Source organism: Monodelphis domestica, chromosome 3 (genome assembly GCF_027887165.1).
Source record: "Monodelphis domestica isolate mMonDom1 chromosome 3, mMonDom1.pri, whole genome shotgun sequence".
Taxonomy (NCBI): domain Eukaryota; kingdom Metazoa; phylum Chordata; class Mammalia; order Didelphimorphia; family Didelphidae; genus Monodelphis; species Monodelphis domestica.
The window spans coordinates 73,694,555-73,710,460 of NC_077229.1; the positions used below are offsets into that span (position 1 = coordinate 73,694,555).

A 15,906-nucleotide genomic window follows, 5' to 3' on the forward strand; every position below is an offset into this window, starting at 1 on the left:
TCTGGGTCTCACTTTTCTCTAATGTAAAATGACTGGTTTAGATTACATGCTTTCTCAAGTACCTTCTACTGATAAATCCCAGGAACCTAGCTTCCTAGATGTCAAAGCTGAGCCTTATTTTTCCTCTGATTCTCAGTTTTCTCATATAGAAAATGGGGACAACAATATTTTTAATGCCTATCTAACCCATGTTGTTAAGGGAAGCATTTTGTAAATCATAAAGGACTGAAAACAAGTCAGTTGTTTGTTTGTTTGTTTTCCAGGAAAAGATAAGTGGCCTGGGAAAGTGGAAATGTGACAGGAAATATAATAAAAAGCAGAGAGGAGATAGAAGACAGAAGTTGGGATCAGCTGAGCAATAATAAAAATGAAATAACCAATGAAAAATTCTAGAGTACAGCTTCAGAGGGGAACCTTTCAGACTGAGTGGCCCAGGAGGCCATCAGCTTTCAAAAAGTAAGGCATTCTTCTACTAGACAAACAGTAGAACTCACTGAAAGGTTGGGGTGGGGGAAGGAAGAAAGCTTGGGCTCTTTTTACCTGGTTACTCTAAAAGAAGCCAAGGACAGAGAACAGAAAAGTCAAAAGGTGTAGTTTTTAGTCCTGTCTGTCAATGTTGGCTCTACTAGACAAGGATTCAAGAAGTCTAAATTCTAATCTCAACTTTCTGAATCTCTTCTTCAATTCTGAGTAAATCAAATGATTCATTTTCTCTTTAGTAAAATGGGGAGTGGGGGTGGAGAGTAGGGACAAAGAGAGATGCTATGGTACAATTCAACTCTAACTTTCTAAGAGTCAGGAATTCCTTTCTACCAATGTCATTTCAGAGACTCTAAAATATTCATTTCAAACATAAGTTACACTCAATACAAAATTCCTTTTAGGAATTACAAATGAGGAATTACAGATAAGTGCTGTAAAAGGGTCCCTTCAGAGAAATATACATATAAAAAAAGAAGACTGCTTGTTTCCAAAGGGGAGGATAACCTCTGGAGAGTCTTTGTCTTACTAGTATCTCTACACAATGTAAAAGATAAAATGAGGAAATGACTTTGTTGGACTTTTTTTAAAAACCCTTACCTTCCTTCTTAGAATCAATACTGTATATTGGTTCCAAAGCAGAAGAGCTATAAGATTTAGGCAGTGGAGGTTAAGTGATTGGCACAGGGTCACACAGCTGGAAAGTGTCTGAAGCCAGACCCAAGATTTCTGGGCCTGGCTCTTAATCTACAGAGCCACCTAGCTTCCTCTTCCTTTGTCAGATTTTAAGAGAGGACACGGGACAGCAGTTTTCCAGGATAGACAAGTATGGATAGTGTTGTGCTCAGCATTGCTGGAGGAATAGGACCAGGAACAATAGCTGTAAGGATCTGATATATTTCCAAGACAGTGGAAAGATACAAAGACCAAGGAAATAGGCCCTCGGCCCTCATGGAGCTTAAATTCTATTGGAGGAAATAACTGGTACAAAAATAAGTAAATAGAAAATAATGGGGGCTAGGCCTGGGGAATGAGTTAGGAAAGGTCTTGCATAGGAGGTCATCAAAGAGGTAGTGTAGAGGAGGGGGTACATTCCAAGAATAAGGGGCAGCTTTTACAGAAGTATAGAAATGGAGAAATAGAATGGTTCTCTACAGCAACAAAACTGTTTGGCCTGACTATCAGTCTCAGCAAAACAGAGGTGCTGTTCCAACCTGCACCAGGGAGGCCAACTAACTACCCATGCATTATAATCAACGGCACACGAGATTAATGCCAGGATCCAAAAGGCCAGCCAGGCACTTGGGCGGCTGCGCTCCAAAGTCCTCCAACACAGAGGTGTAAGCACTGCGACGAAGCTCAAAGTGTATAACGCAGTGGTCCTCAGCTCGCTCCTGTACGATTGTGAGACATGGACACTGTACCGGAAGCATGTGAAACAGCTGGAGCAACTCCACCAATGCTCTCTCCAGTCAATCATGAGGATCCGATGGCAGGACAGAATCACTAACCAGGAAGTCCTCGACAGAGCCAACTCCACCAGCATCGAAGTCATGGTCCTCAAAACCCAGCTACGATGGTCTGGACACATCATCCGCATGGACCCACAGCGAATACCAAGACAGGTATTCTATGGTGAACTGTCAGCTGGACTCAGGAAACAAGGCCGACCAAAGAAAAGATTCAAGGATCAGCTAAAGTCCAACTTGAAGTGGGCTGGCATTACACCAAAGCAACTAGAACTCACTGCCTCTGACAGAAGTAGCTGGCGAACCCACATTCACCATGCCGCCGCCACCTTTGAAGATGAGCGACGTGGATGTCTTGCCGCTGCGCATGAACGCCGACACCAGGCCACACCCGCACCTCCCGTAACAACGGGCGTCCCAGGCCCCATGTGCCACAAACTGTGCGCCTCAGCCTTTGGACTCCAAAGCCACATGAGGATACACCGTAGATGCAACTGCACAAAGACAATTGTCATTCTCGGTCACCGAGAGACTACCACTACTACTACTAGAAATGGAGAAATAGAATAGTCTGTCTGAAGAACAGTGAGTAGAGCAGTTTGACCAGAAAACAATCCATGAATTCCTTGCTGTTTCTTGTTAAAAGGTTTCTCCTATGCGTGGAGTGGTAGTGGGGTGTAGAACAGAGGCATTGTTACTACTTTAATTATAAACCCTTTGAGATAACCTACCTGAAGAGGTGGGCCACAGCCAGATTGAGAATGACTTCAGATGCCATAGCAGTGTTTTTATTTTATCCTGGTGTCAAATGGCAGCCTTTGGAGCTTTTGTCTCCCTGCCCTAGCTCCACTGGAGCTCTTTGAGCAACGAAATGACACAGGTTTTACCTGTCCTTTGGAAATGTTATTTACTCAGATGTATGGGGGGAAAGACTAGCAGGGATACCAATTAGTCTACTGCAGTATTCAAAGCCAGAAGCGATTAGGAATTGGCTTAAGCTACTGAGTTCTATAATATTAATAACAACAACAACAAAAAAAAAGCTAGCATTTAAAAACACTCATTATGTGCCAGGCACTGTACTAAATGCTTTAGAAATATTTCATTTGATACACATAATTCTGTAAGATAGAACAACTATTATTGATTAAGGAAATTAAGGCAAACATATGACTTGCCCAAAGTCACATAACTAGCACCACATTTGAACTCAAGTCTTCCTGACTCCAGCACTAGCACTGTATGCACTGTATCTGTTCCAGAAATGTTGTTGAAGGTAGAAATGGATGAGACTTGGTAACTTGTTAGATAGGAGGTGAAGAGTAAAAAAAGAAAAGAGAGGTATATGTGTTTATGTTTACTTACATATATATGTTTATAACTCACAGGTTATAAACATGAGTGACTGGCAAATTTGACAGTGTACCTTAAAAAAAAAAAAAACAGGAAGAGTTGGGGGAAGGGAAGGGTGAGAGGAGTTCTGTATTAGATATGTTAAATAAGAGCTACTTGTAGAGCATTCAATTTGACATGTCCAAGAGGCATTTGGTTAAGTAACTTGCCCACAGTCACAAAAGTAGGACATGTCTAAGGCCAGGACCTCTGTCTCCAGGCATGGCCTTCTAACCACTGGGTCACCTAGTTGACTCCACTTCTACTTAGAATCCTTAGCTTTCTTCAAAGCTAGCAAATCACTTCTATTATCAATAGTTGTTATGCATGACAAAATTATTAGTTTTGGGAAAATATCAAAGTTCTTGCTGGCACTTGCCTACTCTGCTTAACTAAATCATGGGTTATTGGTATTTATAGTATTGCTTCCAAGTTCTGTCTTTGTATACCAGCACCTAATGCCTGGCAAAATGCAAGTGCTTAATAAATTGTTTTAATTTTTTAATTAATAAATTTGTTAAAGTTCCCAGATATTTGCCTCCCTCCCTCTTCTCTTCACACTAGAGAAGTCATCATTTGATTAAAAAGATACATGTATAAACAACAAATTGGGAAAAAATCTTCATAAAAACCTCTGACAAAGGTTTAATTACTCAAATTTATAAAGAGCTAAATCAATTGTACAAAAAACCAAGCCATTCTCCAATTGATAAATGGGCAAGGGACATGGATAGGCAGTTCTCAGATAAAGAAATCAAAACTATTAATAAGCACATGAAGAAGTGTTCTAAATCTCTTATAATCAGAGAGATACAAATCAAAACAACTCTGAGGTATCACCTCACACCTAGCAGATTGGCTAACATAACAGCTATGGAAAGTAATGAATGCTGGAGGGGATGTGGCAAAGTGGGGACATTAATTCATTGCTGGTGGAGTTGTGAACTGATCCAACCATTCTGGAGGGCAATTTGGAACTATGCCCAAAGGGTGATGAAAGACTGTCTACCCTTTGATCCAGCCATAGCACTGCTGGGTCTGTACCCCAAAGAGATAATGGAGAAAAAGACTTGTACAAGAATATTCATACCTGTGCTCTTTGTGGTGGCCAAAAATTGGAAAACGAGGGGATGCCCATCAATTGGGGAATGGCTGAACAAATTGTGGTATATGTTGGTGATGGAATACTATTGTGCTAAAAGGAATAATAAAAAGGAGGAATTCCATGGAGACTGGAACAACCTCCAGGAAGTGATGCAGAGCGAGAGGAACAGAACCAGGAGAACATTGTACACAGAGACTAATATACTGCGGTATAATCGAACATAATGGACTTCTCCATTAGAGGCAGTGTAATGTCCCTGAACAATTTGCAGGGATCTAAGAGAAAAAACACTATTCATAAGCAGAGGACAAACTGTGGGAGTAGAAACACCGAGGAAAAGCAACTGCCTGACTGCATTGAGGGGACATGACAGAGGAGAGACTCTAAACAAACACTCTAATGCAAATATTAACAACATAGCAATGGGTTCGAATCAAGAACACATGTGATACCTAGTGGAATCACGCATCAGCATTGGGGGGGGGGGAGGAAAGGAAAATGATCTTTGTCTTTAATGAATAATGCATGGAAATGATCAAATAAAATATTATAAAAATTTTTTTTAAAGATACATGTATATATGAAAGTGTCTTCTTTGTTTTCGATTCTTTTCAGTTCTTTCTCTGGAAACATACACAAGTTCTTTTTCAAACAATATTTCATGTGCGTGTGTAAAATTCTCTTGTTCATTTCATGTAGGCCTTTCCACTTTTTAAAAAAATTGACCTGTTCATCTTTTCTTACAGTGCAGTAGTATGCCACAACTTGTTTGTCCATTCCCCAAATGATGGGTATTGCCTCAATTTCCAGCTTTTTGCCACAACAAAGAGAACTCAGGTCTTCCTAAAGTAAAAATACTTTAGAACATATAAGTTATTTTTCCTTTTTCCCCTTGAGGAAACAAACCTAATAGTAACTAGCTGGGCATAATTCCAGATGGCTCTCCAAAATGCTTGAATCATTTCACAGTTCCATCAACAGTGATGATGCATTCTACATAGGACTTTAAAAATAATGTAATTGTAACATGCAATGTTCAAAGGTGCTTGTGACTGAAATTCTGCTATAATAAAGAGGGAAGATTTCAAGAAAATTGGACTAATGTATTTGTTAAGGTAATCAGAGAACATCCTAAGAAATATATGGATATGAGGAATTCAGAGACGCATGGGAAAACTCATATGATGTGATATGCAGTGATGTAATTAGAACCAGGAAAACAATATATACAAGTGTTGTATAAATGAAAACAATAATGAAAGCTAGCCAAATTCAGGTTTGATAATCTTTGATCTAAGAGAATAGATAAAAACATATCCCTCTTCCTTCTGTAGAAAGGAGATAAAGAACAGCTGTACAATTTTGTATCCACTGTCAGATTCAACTACAGTGTTGATGGGTTATGCCTGAACTAGTTTTCATGATTGGGAAGGAAGGAGAAAGATTCAAAGTGGAAATGAAATTTAGAAAGCTGAATTGTTTGCAGGGGTGGGGGGAGTGGGAAGAAGCAGGGTTAAAAGTAAATAGCGGAATGAGCAATTTGGAAAGCCAGACTTTGGGACACACACTGGAGGAAGGGAGAGGGAAAGAAACTTTAAGGTCGTCTTCCTGTTCATTTAATAGCTGAGGAAATTGAGGCTCAGAAAGGTAATTTCTTAGCTCCTGAAGATTACACAAATAGCTAGTATAGAGAGAGATCAGGCTAGAATTACAAGAACCTCATTCCCAAAGGAGAACTCACTCCACTAAACCATAGAAGTGCTTTTTGTAATCTAAGCTTACTCTATATGAATGTAACTTTATTATTGTTAAACTTTATTTAAGGCAACAAGAACTTGAATGATTTTTATCTTGGGATAAATAAGAGGGGTTTTGATCAGAATAAAATTATTGTTCAAAATCAAATTTTGGTTGTTTACTCAATCCAAGCAAACAAAATGCTAATGTGGTATAGTGGGAAAACCAATGGATATGGAGTCAGAAGATGAATTCAAATCCCAACTCAAATAGTGGTAGTAATTAAAGCAAGTTTAGTCAAATCTCTGGATTTCATTTTCCTCATTTTAAAATCTGAGAATAAACTAGACAAACCTCAAGTACCTTCCAAACTATTATTTCATGAGATAGTCATATTCTGAGTTGTGTTAGTATTAACTATAAAGGGAAATGAAAGGATTAAATCAGCCCACTAAAGTTATACCTTACCTAGTTAGAGTAGTCTTATCTGGTAGCATCCATTAACCAGAAAATAATGAAAAACTATGAGAAGTCATTGAATGGCGAATTGTTCAGATACAGAAATTCATAAACACTATCGACTAAGGTCACAAAGAGGCTTCAATCTATGTTAAAGTTCACAACCCCCAAATCATAGCTCTTTTAAAGTACTTCAATAGGGGTAAGCATGGCGGCAGTCTAGACGTGGGACGCTTCCTATCCTCAGCACCCACCGATATAGACTACCTCAAAAGACCAAACAAACTAATTCATGAGAACAAAGGGACTCTACAGTAGGGCTCAGCATTGAAGGTAAGTGGGATTTGGGCATTTCCATACTATAAGGGGGTGAAAAAGCTTCCACCCAAATGTGAGCTGATCTACCCTCCCCCATCCCCCTAAAGAGCCAGAGTCAGCCAGGGTGCACCAGAATCAGCGAGTGAGCGAGGGGCACCTCTAGGTCCTTAGGAGATGACTAAGACCATCAAAGACATACCCCTGAGAGTAGCTACACCTGAAACCCCGGCAGGTGGGGGAGCTCAGAGCGTGGGCCCTCACAGGAAGGGCAGAAAACAGCAGGAGCTTGCCTCAGGAAAAATCATTCCTCCTTAACTCCATACACAGAGAAACCTGCCCATCTTTCAGATTTCTGAATTAAAAGGGAAGGAAAAACCTCCACAGCGATGGCAAATTGTGCCCAGGAGCAAAAACCACCCTCCAAGAAAAACAAAAAGAAGGCATTGACCCTGGAAAATTTTTACGGAGGAAAAACCCAGGCTACAGAGGAAATAGAGGAAGAAATTCAAACAAAACCAAACCCTTCTCAAAAAAAAAAATGGAAATTGTCCACAAGCTCATGAAGAATTTAAATTGCAGCTTATCAAAAAGATGGAAGCCTTCTGGCAAGAAAAGTGGGAAATAGTTCAAAGAGAAAATAACAGTTTAAAGGACAAGAACTCCCAATTGGAGAAACAGCTGGAAGCCACGAAAAGCAGGACAGACCAAATTGAAAAGGAAAACCAGTCTTTAAAGACCAGAATTAGGCAACTGGAAGACAATGATCTTACAAAACACCAAGAATTCATTAAGCAAAGTCAAAAGACTGACAAAATAGAAAAAAACATAAAATATCTCACTGACAAGATGACAGATCAGGAAAACAGAGGAAGGAAAGACAATGTGAGAATCACTGGTTTACCTGAAAAGCCAGAAATAAAGAGAAATCTTCACATAATACTACAAGAAATTATCCAAGAAAACTGCCCTGATGTTCTTGAAGGAGGGGGGGAAATAGACATTGAAAGAGTTCACAGAACACCCTCTACACTAAATCCTTGAAAGACAACTCCCAGGAATGTAATTGCCAAATTTCAGAGCTTTCAAGCTAAGGAGAAAATTCTACAAGAAGCCAAAAAGAGACAATTCAGATACCAAGGAGCACCAATCAGGATCACACAAGACCTGGCAGCTTCCAAACTAAAGGAACCCGAGGCCTGGAAAATGATATTCAGAAAGGCAAGAGAATTGGGACTTCAACCAAGAATCACCTATCCCTCAAAACTGACTATATACTACCAGGGGAAAGTATGGGCATTCAACAAAATAGAAGATTTCCAAGTATTTGTAAAGAAAAGACCAGAAGTGGAAAGTATGATATCCAAACACAAAGATCAAGAGAAACATGAAAAGGTAAATAAGAAAGAGAGGGGAAAGGAGGAAAATGTTTTTTTTATTAATTCAAAATCACTTCTTTAAGGGCTACAATTAGATCAAATTATATATATTAATATAAGGGGGAAATGTTATTTGTAACTCAAAAATTGTATTCATGATTATAATAAATAGAAGAATCACTCACAGGAAGAGATTGGGGCATTAAAGGCTATAAGATGATATGCAAACAAAGAAAAAGGGAGGGGTGAATCGAAGATAGCACCAAGAGATTCTTGAAGAAATAAAATAAATAGGATAATCTTTATGACACAAATATACACAAAGGAAGGGGAGGGGAAGAATACTCTTATAAGAAGGAGAGGAGAAGATGGAGGCCTAGAAGGAGCAGAAGTTCAGACCTCTGAATACCCTTCCTAACCGATCACAAACTGAATGCTCCGAGGGGACTAAAAAACAAATTTAACAACAAGACACAGCAAAGTAACCCTCCTGCTGGACTTAATTCAAAAGGCACGACCCCCCACAAAAAAAAGCTGGAATCTGAGAACACTCAGGTTTAAGGAAAAGACAGAAGGAAGGTCCCAGGATCCATCCCCTCTCCCATCCAGACTGCAGAGACTCCCAGACTCCAGCTGCAGCGAGAACGTCCGGGAGGGCAAAAGTACTGGTCTGGAGGGCTTACATTGCAACCAGGGCTGTGATAAGTTCAGAGCGTCCAACACAGATGGCGGGGAAGGAGCTAGAGAGGGAGCATAGACTTGGCAGCCTGGTCAGAACCGTGGAGATCCTCCACATTTGCTCCAGCCTTCCAAGAAGTTTTGGACTCAGAGCACGCCCAGCCCAACTAAGCTGAACTTAATTCCATCAAAAGTCTCCAGAACTCAGGGAAGCCAAGGCTCCACACCCATCCTCATTGACTTCTGGACTTTAACCCAATCAAAAGCCTCCAGAGGACAGGAAAGCTCAAACCCCAACAAACCTCCAGCAGAGACTACACTGAGAGATCTCCTGTTAAAGCTCGAAGAGGGGAGACTAACAGAAGCCCCCAAGACCCCCCCCAAAAAAAAAGAGGAGCAAGAGCACAGACAAATACAGGGAGTAAAGAAGGGGTGAATTTGAGGAAACAACAGAAAAAGAAGAAAGAAACTACAACAGACAGCTTCTACTCGGCAAACAGAACAGAGGGGGATAGATCAGCAAATGATAAATCAGAAATCCCAGCGAATTGGATACAGGCTGTGGAAGAACTCAAAACACAATTAAGAGAGGCTGAAGACAATTAGGAAAAGAACTTAAAAATTAACATAAGTCATCTGGAAACAGAGGCATTTGAACTAAAATGAGAAAATAGTGTCTTGAAAGCCAAAATCAACCAGCTGGAAAATGAGGCAAAGGAGATGAAAGATGAGGTGAAGAAGATGAAAGATGAGAAAAAGGAGATGAAAGACGAGGTAAAGAGGATGAAAGATGACCTCCAAAGAAAATCAGACCATAAGGAAAGGGATGACCAAAAAGCCAGGGATGAAATCCAGTCTTGAAGAAACAGAATACAACAACTGGGATTAAGTGACTTCACAAGGCAGCAGGACACTATAAAACAAAATGAAAAGAATGAAAAAATTGAGGAAAATATGAAGCATCTCATTCACAAAACAGACGATTTAGAAAATCATTCGAGAAGAGACAATTTAAGAATCATAGGTCTACCAGAAGACCGTGACAAAAGAAAAAGCCTGGACATAATACTACGGGAAATTATTCAGAAAAACTGTCCCAATATCCTAGAACAAGAGGGGAAAGTGGAGATTGAAAGAATCCACAGATCACCTCCTGTATTTAATCCCCAATTAACAACACCCAGGAATGTTATAGCCAAACTCAAAAAACTATCAGACCAAAGAAAAGATATTACAAGCTGCCAAGAAGAAGCCATTCAAATACCACGGAAACACAGTGAGGATAACTCGGGATCTGGCTGCATCCACACTGAAGGACCAAAAGGCATGGAATATGATATTCCAAAAAGCAAGGGAACTAGATCTACAACCAAGAATCAAATACCCATCAAAACTGACTATATTCTTACAGGGCAAAGTATGGCCATTCAATACAACAGAAGAAAGTCCAAGCATTCGTAGAGAAAAGACCAGACCTGAACAGAAAATTTGATGTCCAAGCACAGAACTCAAGAGAATCATATCAAAAGGTAATTTAAAAAGAGGGGGAAAAGAAAAACAAAACAAAACAACAAAAAAATTTTTTAAGAGACTCAATAAGTTAAAATATGTATCCCTATAAGAAAATAGGTCATTAGTAACTCTTCAAAACTGTTGCTATCACCTGGGCAGTTAGAAGAATTACACTTAGAGGGAACAGTGACAAACTGTATGGGATGAAAGCACAAGACATAAATAGGTATATAGATATATGCATGCATAAATACATATACATGTATGTATATATGTGTGTATATATATGTGTGTGTATATATATACACACACACACAACCAGAACTAAAAAAAAAAAAGAGGCTAATACTAAAAGAAATGGGAAAAGAAACAAATGGGGGTAAATTGATATGGATATGTCACAAAGTAGCTCATGGCGGAAGGAGGGAGAACTTCGATACACTGGAAGGGTAAAGAGGTTGGAGATAGGAAATATTCAACTCTTACATGCTTTGGAACTGATGCAAAGAGGGAAGAACAATCCAATCCATTGGGGCAGAGAATAGATTTGCGCCCTCTAGGGGAAGAGAAGGGTAAAAAAAGGACTGGTGGGGAGGGAAGCAGTACAGGGGGTGGGGGTGGGGGGCTTTAAAAAGACTGAAGGTGAAAATAAGGGAGGGATTAGAAGTGAGGGGGTACAAAAGGAAATAAATAAGGGTGGGAACTAGGGGGAATGATTATGAACAAAAACTGGTGTAGAAGGAAATAGTGAAAGAAGAAAAGGCAGGACCAGGAATAGAAATCAAAATGCTGGGAAATACACAGCTAGTAATCATAACTCTGAATGTGAATGGAATGAACTCACCCATAAAACAAATAAAGCAAATAAATAAAAGCAAATAAAGCAAGCAAATAAAAGAGTGGATTAGAATCCAAAACCCTACTGTATACTATCTGCAGGAAACACACATGAGGAAGATAGATACACATAGGGTGAAAGTAAGAGGATGGAGCCAAATCTATTGGGCATCAATTAATAAAAAGAAGGCAGGAGTCGCAATCATGATATCTGACAAAGCCAAAGTAAAAATAAATCTAGTTAAAAGAGATAGGGAAGGTAATTACATCCTGATAAAAGGCAGTATAGACAATGAGGAAATATCTGTATTCAACATGTATGCACCAAATGGCATAACATCCAAATTTCTAAAGGAGAAACTAGAGGAGCTCAAAGATGAAATAGGCAGAAAAACTATACCAGTGGGAGATCTGAACCTTCCTCTATCCGAACTAGATAAATCAAACCAAAAAATAAATAAGAAAGAGGTGAGAGAAGCAAATGCAATCTTAGGAAAAATTAGAGTTAGTAGACATGTGGAGAAAAATAAACAGGGACAAAAAGGAATACACCTTCTTTTCAGCAGCACATGGTACATTCACAAAAATTGACCATGTATTAGGGCACAAAAACATTGCAAACAAGGGCAAAAGGGCAGAAATAATAAATGCAACCTTCTCAGACCACAATGCAATGAAAATAATAATTAGTAAAGGTACATATGGAGAGATAAATCAAAAATTAATTTGAAATGAAACAATATGATTCTCCAAAACTGGCTAGTTAAAGAACGATTTGTAAAAACAATCAATAAAACTTCATTGAAGAAAATGACAATGGTGAGACATCCTTTCAAAACCTATGGGATACAGCCAAAGCAGTATGCAGGGGGAAATGTGTATCCTTGAGTTCATATATAAACAAATTAAGAAGGGCAGAGGTCAATGAATTGGTCATGGAAATTAAAAAACTAGAAAGTGAACAAATTAAAAATCCTAAGATGAAGACTAAATTAGAGATCCTAAAAATCAAAGGAGAAATCAATAAAACTGAAAGTCAAAGAACTATTAATTTAATAAATAAAACTAGAAGCTGGTACTTTGAAAAAACAAATAAAATAGACAAAGCACTAGCCAGTCTAATTAAAAAAACAAAAACAAAAACAAATTGACAGTATCCAAGATGAAAAGCGAGACCCCACCTCTAATGAAGAGGAAATTAAGGCAATCATTAAAAACTACTATGTCCAATTATATGGCAAAAAATATAGCAATCTAGGTGATATGGATGAATACTTACAAAAATATAAATTGCCTAGACTAAAAGAGGAAGAAATAAATTACCTAAACAACCCCATATCAGAAAAAGAAATTGAACAAGCCAAAAAAAGAACTTGCTAAGAAAAAATCCCCAGGTCCAGATGGATTCACAAATGAATTCTATCAAACATTCAAAGAACAACTAATCCCAATATTATACAAACTATTTGACAGAATAAGCCAAAAAGGGGTTCTACCAAATTCTTTTTACGACACAAACATAGTACTGATCCCAAAGCCAGGCAGATTAAAAACAGAGAAAGAAAACTATAGGCCAATCTCCCTAATGAATATAGATGCAAGAATCTTAAATAGGATACTAGCAAAAAGACTCCAGCAAGTCATCACAAGGGTTATCCACTATGATCAGGTAGGATTCATACCAGGAATGCAAGGATGGTTCAATATTAGGAAAACCATCCACATAATTGACCATATTAACAAGCAAAGCGACAAAAATCACATGATTATCTCAATCGATGCAGAAAAAGCCTTTGATAAAATACAATACCCATTCCTATTGAAAATGCTAGAAAGTATAGGAATAGAAGGGCCTTTCCTAAAAATAATAAACAGTATATATCTAAAACCATCAGCAAACATCATCTGCAATGGGGATAAACTCGAAGCCTTCCCAATAAGATCAGGAGTAAAACAAGGATGCCCATTATCACCTTTACTATTTAATATTGTACTAGAAACACTAGCAGTAGCAATTAGAGAAGAAAAAGAAATTGAAGGTATTAAAATTGGCAATGAGGAGACCAAGCTGTCACTCTTTGCGGATGATATGATGATTTACTTAAAGAATCCTAGAGAATCAATCAAAAAGCTAGTCAAAATAATCAACAACTTTAGCAAAGTTGCAGGATACAAAATAAACCCGCATAAGTCATCAGCATTTCTATATATCTCCAACCCAGTTCAGCAGCAAGAATTAGAAAGAGAAATTCCATTTATAGTCACCAGAGACAATATAAAATACTTAGGAATCTATCTGCCAAGATAAACACAGGAACTATATGAACACAAATACAAAACACTCTCCACACAATTAAAACTAGATCTAAAAAATTGGAAAAACATTGATTGCTCATTGGTGGGACGAGCTAACATAATAAAAATGACCATCCTACCCAAACTTATCTATCTATTTAGTGCCATACCCATGGAACTTCCAAAAAACTTTTTTACTGAATTAGAAAAAAACATAACAAAGTTCATTTGGAAGAACAAAGGATCAAGGATATCCAGGGAAATAATGGAAAAAAAAATACAAAGGAAGGTGGCCTTGCAGTCCCAGATCTCAAACTATATTACAAAGCAGTGGTCATCAAAACAATTTGGTACTGGCTAAGAGACAGAAAGGAGGATCAGTGGAATAGATTTGGGGTAAATGACCTCAGCAAGACAGTCTATGACAAACCTAAAGACCCCAGCTTTGGGGACAAAAATCCATTATTTGATAAAAACTGCTGGGAAAATTGGAAGACAGTGTGGGAGAGATTAGGTTTGGTTCAACACCTCACACCCTACACCAAGATAAACTCAGAATGGGTGAATGACCTGAACATAAAGAAGGAAACTATAAGAAAATTAGGTGAACACAGAATAGTATACATTGTCAAACCTTTGGGAAGGGAAAGATTTTAAAACCAAGCAAGACTTAGAAAGAGTCACAAAAATATAAAATAAATAATTTTGACTACATCAAATTAAAAAGTTTCTGTACAAACAAAACCAATGTAATTAAAATTAGAAGGGAGGCAACAAATTGAGAAACAATCTTCATAACAAAAACCTCTGACAAAGGTCTAATTACTCAAATTTATAGAGTTAAACCAGTTGTACAAAAAATTAAGCCATTCTCCAATTGAAAAATGGGCAAGGGACATGAATAGGCAGTTTTCAGTTAAAGAAATCAAAACTATTAATAAGCACATGAAAAAATGTTCTAAATCTCTTATAATCAGAGAGATGCAAATCAAAACAACTCTGACATATCACCTCACACCGAGCAGATTGGCCAACATGACAGCAAAGGAAAGTAATGAATGTTGGAGGGGATGTGGCAAAGTGGGAACACTAATTCATTGCTGGTGGAGTTGTGAATTGATCCAACCATTCTGGAGGGCAATTTGGAACTATGCCCAAAGGGCGATAAAAGACTGTCTACCCTTTGATCCAGCCATAGCACTGTTGTGTTTTTACCCCAAAGAGATAATAAGGAAAAAGACATGTACAAAAATATTCATAGCTGCACTCTTTGTGATGGCAAAAAAAAATGGAAAATGAGGGGATGCCCTTCAATTGGGGAATGGCTGAATAAATTGTGGTATATGTTAGTGATGGAATACTATTGTGCTCAAAGGAATAATAAAGTGGAGGAATTCCCTCGGAACTGGAACAACCTCCAGGAAGTGATGCAGAGGGAAAGGAGCAGAACCAGGAAAACATTGTACACAGAGGTACACTGTGGTACAATCGAATGTAATGGACTTCTCCATTAGTGGCAATGCAGTGTTCCTGAACAACCCCGGGAGATCTATAAGAAAGAACACTATCCACATTCAGACGAAAAACTGAGGGAGTAGAAACACAGAAGTAAAACAACTGCTTGATGACATGGGTCGAGGGGATATGATTGGGGATGTAGACTCTAAATGAACACCCTAATGCAAACACCAACAACATGGAAATGAATTCTGATTAAGGATACATGTAATACCCAGTGGAATTCCACATCAGCCATGGGAGGGGTGGAGGGAGGGGAGGGAGGAATAGAATATGATTTTTGTAACCAATGAATAATGTTTGAATTTGACCAAATAAAATAATTTTAAACTCTAACACAGCTTCCACAAAGCTCAGCTTTCTGCAGCTGCACTAAAAAACTATGCTCACTCACAATAAAGGCTACTGTAGGAGGTCTTAAGTTCAATGATGAACCACGACATTCATTTTAGCAACAGAGCAACAAATACAATCACACACACACATTTAATGATTCCCTATGTCAGGTGAGAAGTACATCTTCTGCAGTAACAAAACCAGATTCCCAAACATATATTTTTTAATTTGTATAAATCTAGGCTGCCCACATTAATTCAAAAGTAACTTACTGAAGATCCAGGATAGATAGAAAGCAACAGAAATCTCTTGTAATTTTTTAAAAATACTTGATAGCAATTAAAATAATTTTACATTCGCCACACTAAAAAGCAAGAGAACTCTTTTTAGTCCC

At 38.2% G+C, this 15,906-nt stretch overlaps 1 protein-coding gene across 4 annotated transcripts in view; it reads right to left on the bottom strand.

Moving 5' to 3' along the window:
• The window catches only part of ELL (elongation factor for RNA polymerase II), a 172,813-nt gene that overhangs the window by 87,236 nt on the left and 69,671 nt on the right, over positions 1-15,906 (bottom strand). The window lies entirely within an intron of this gene.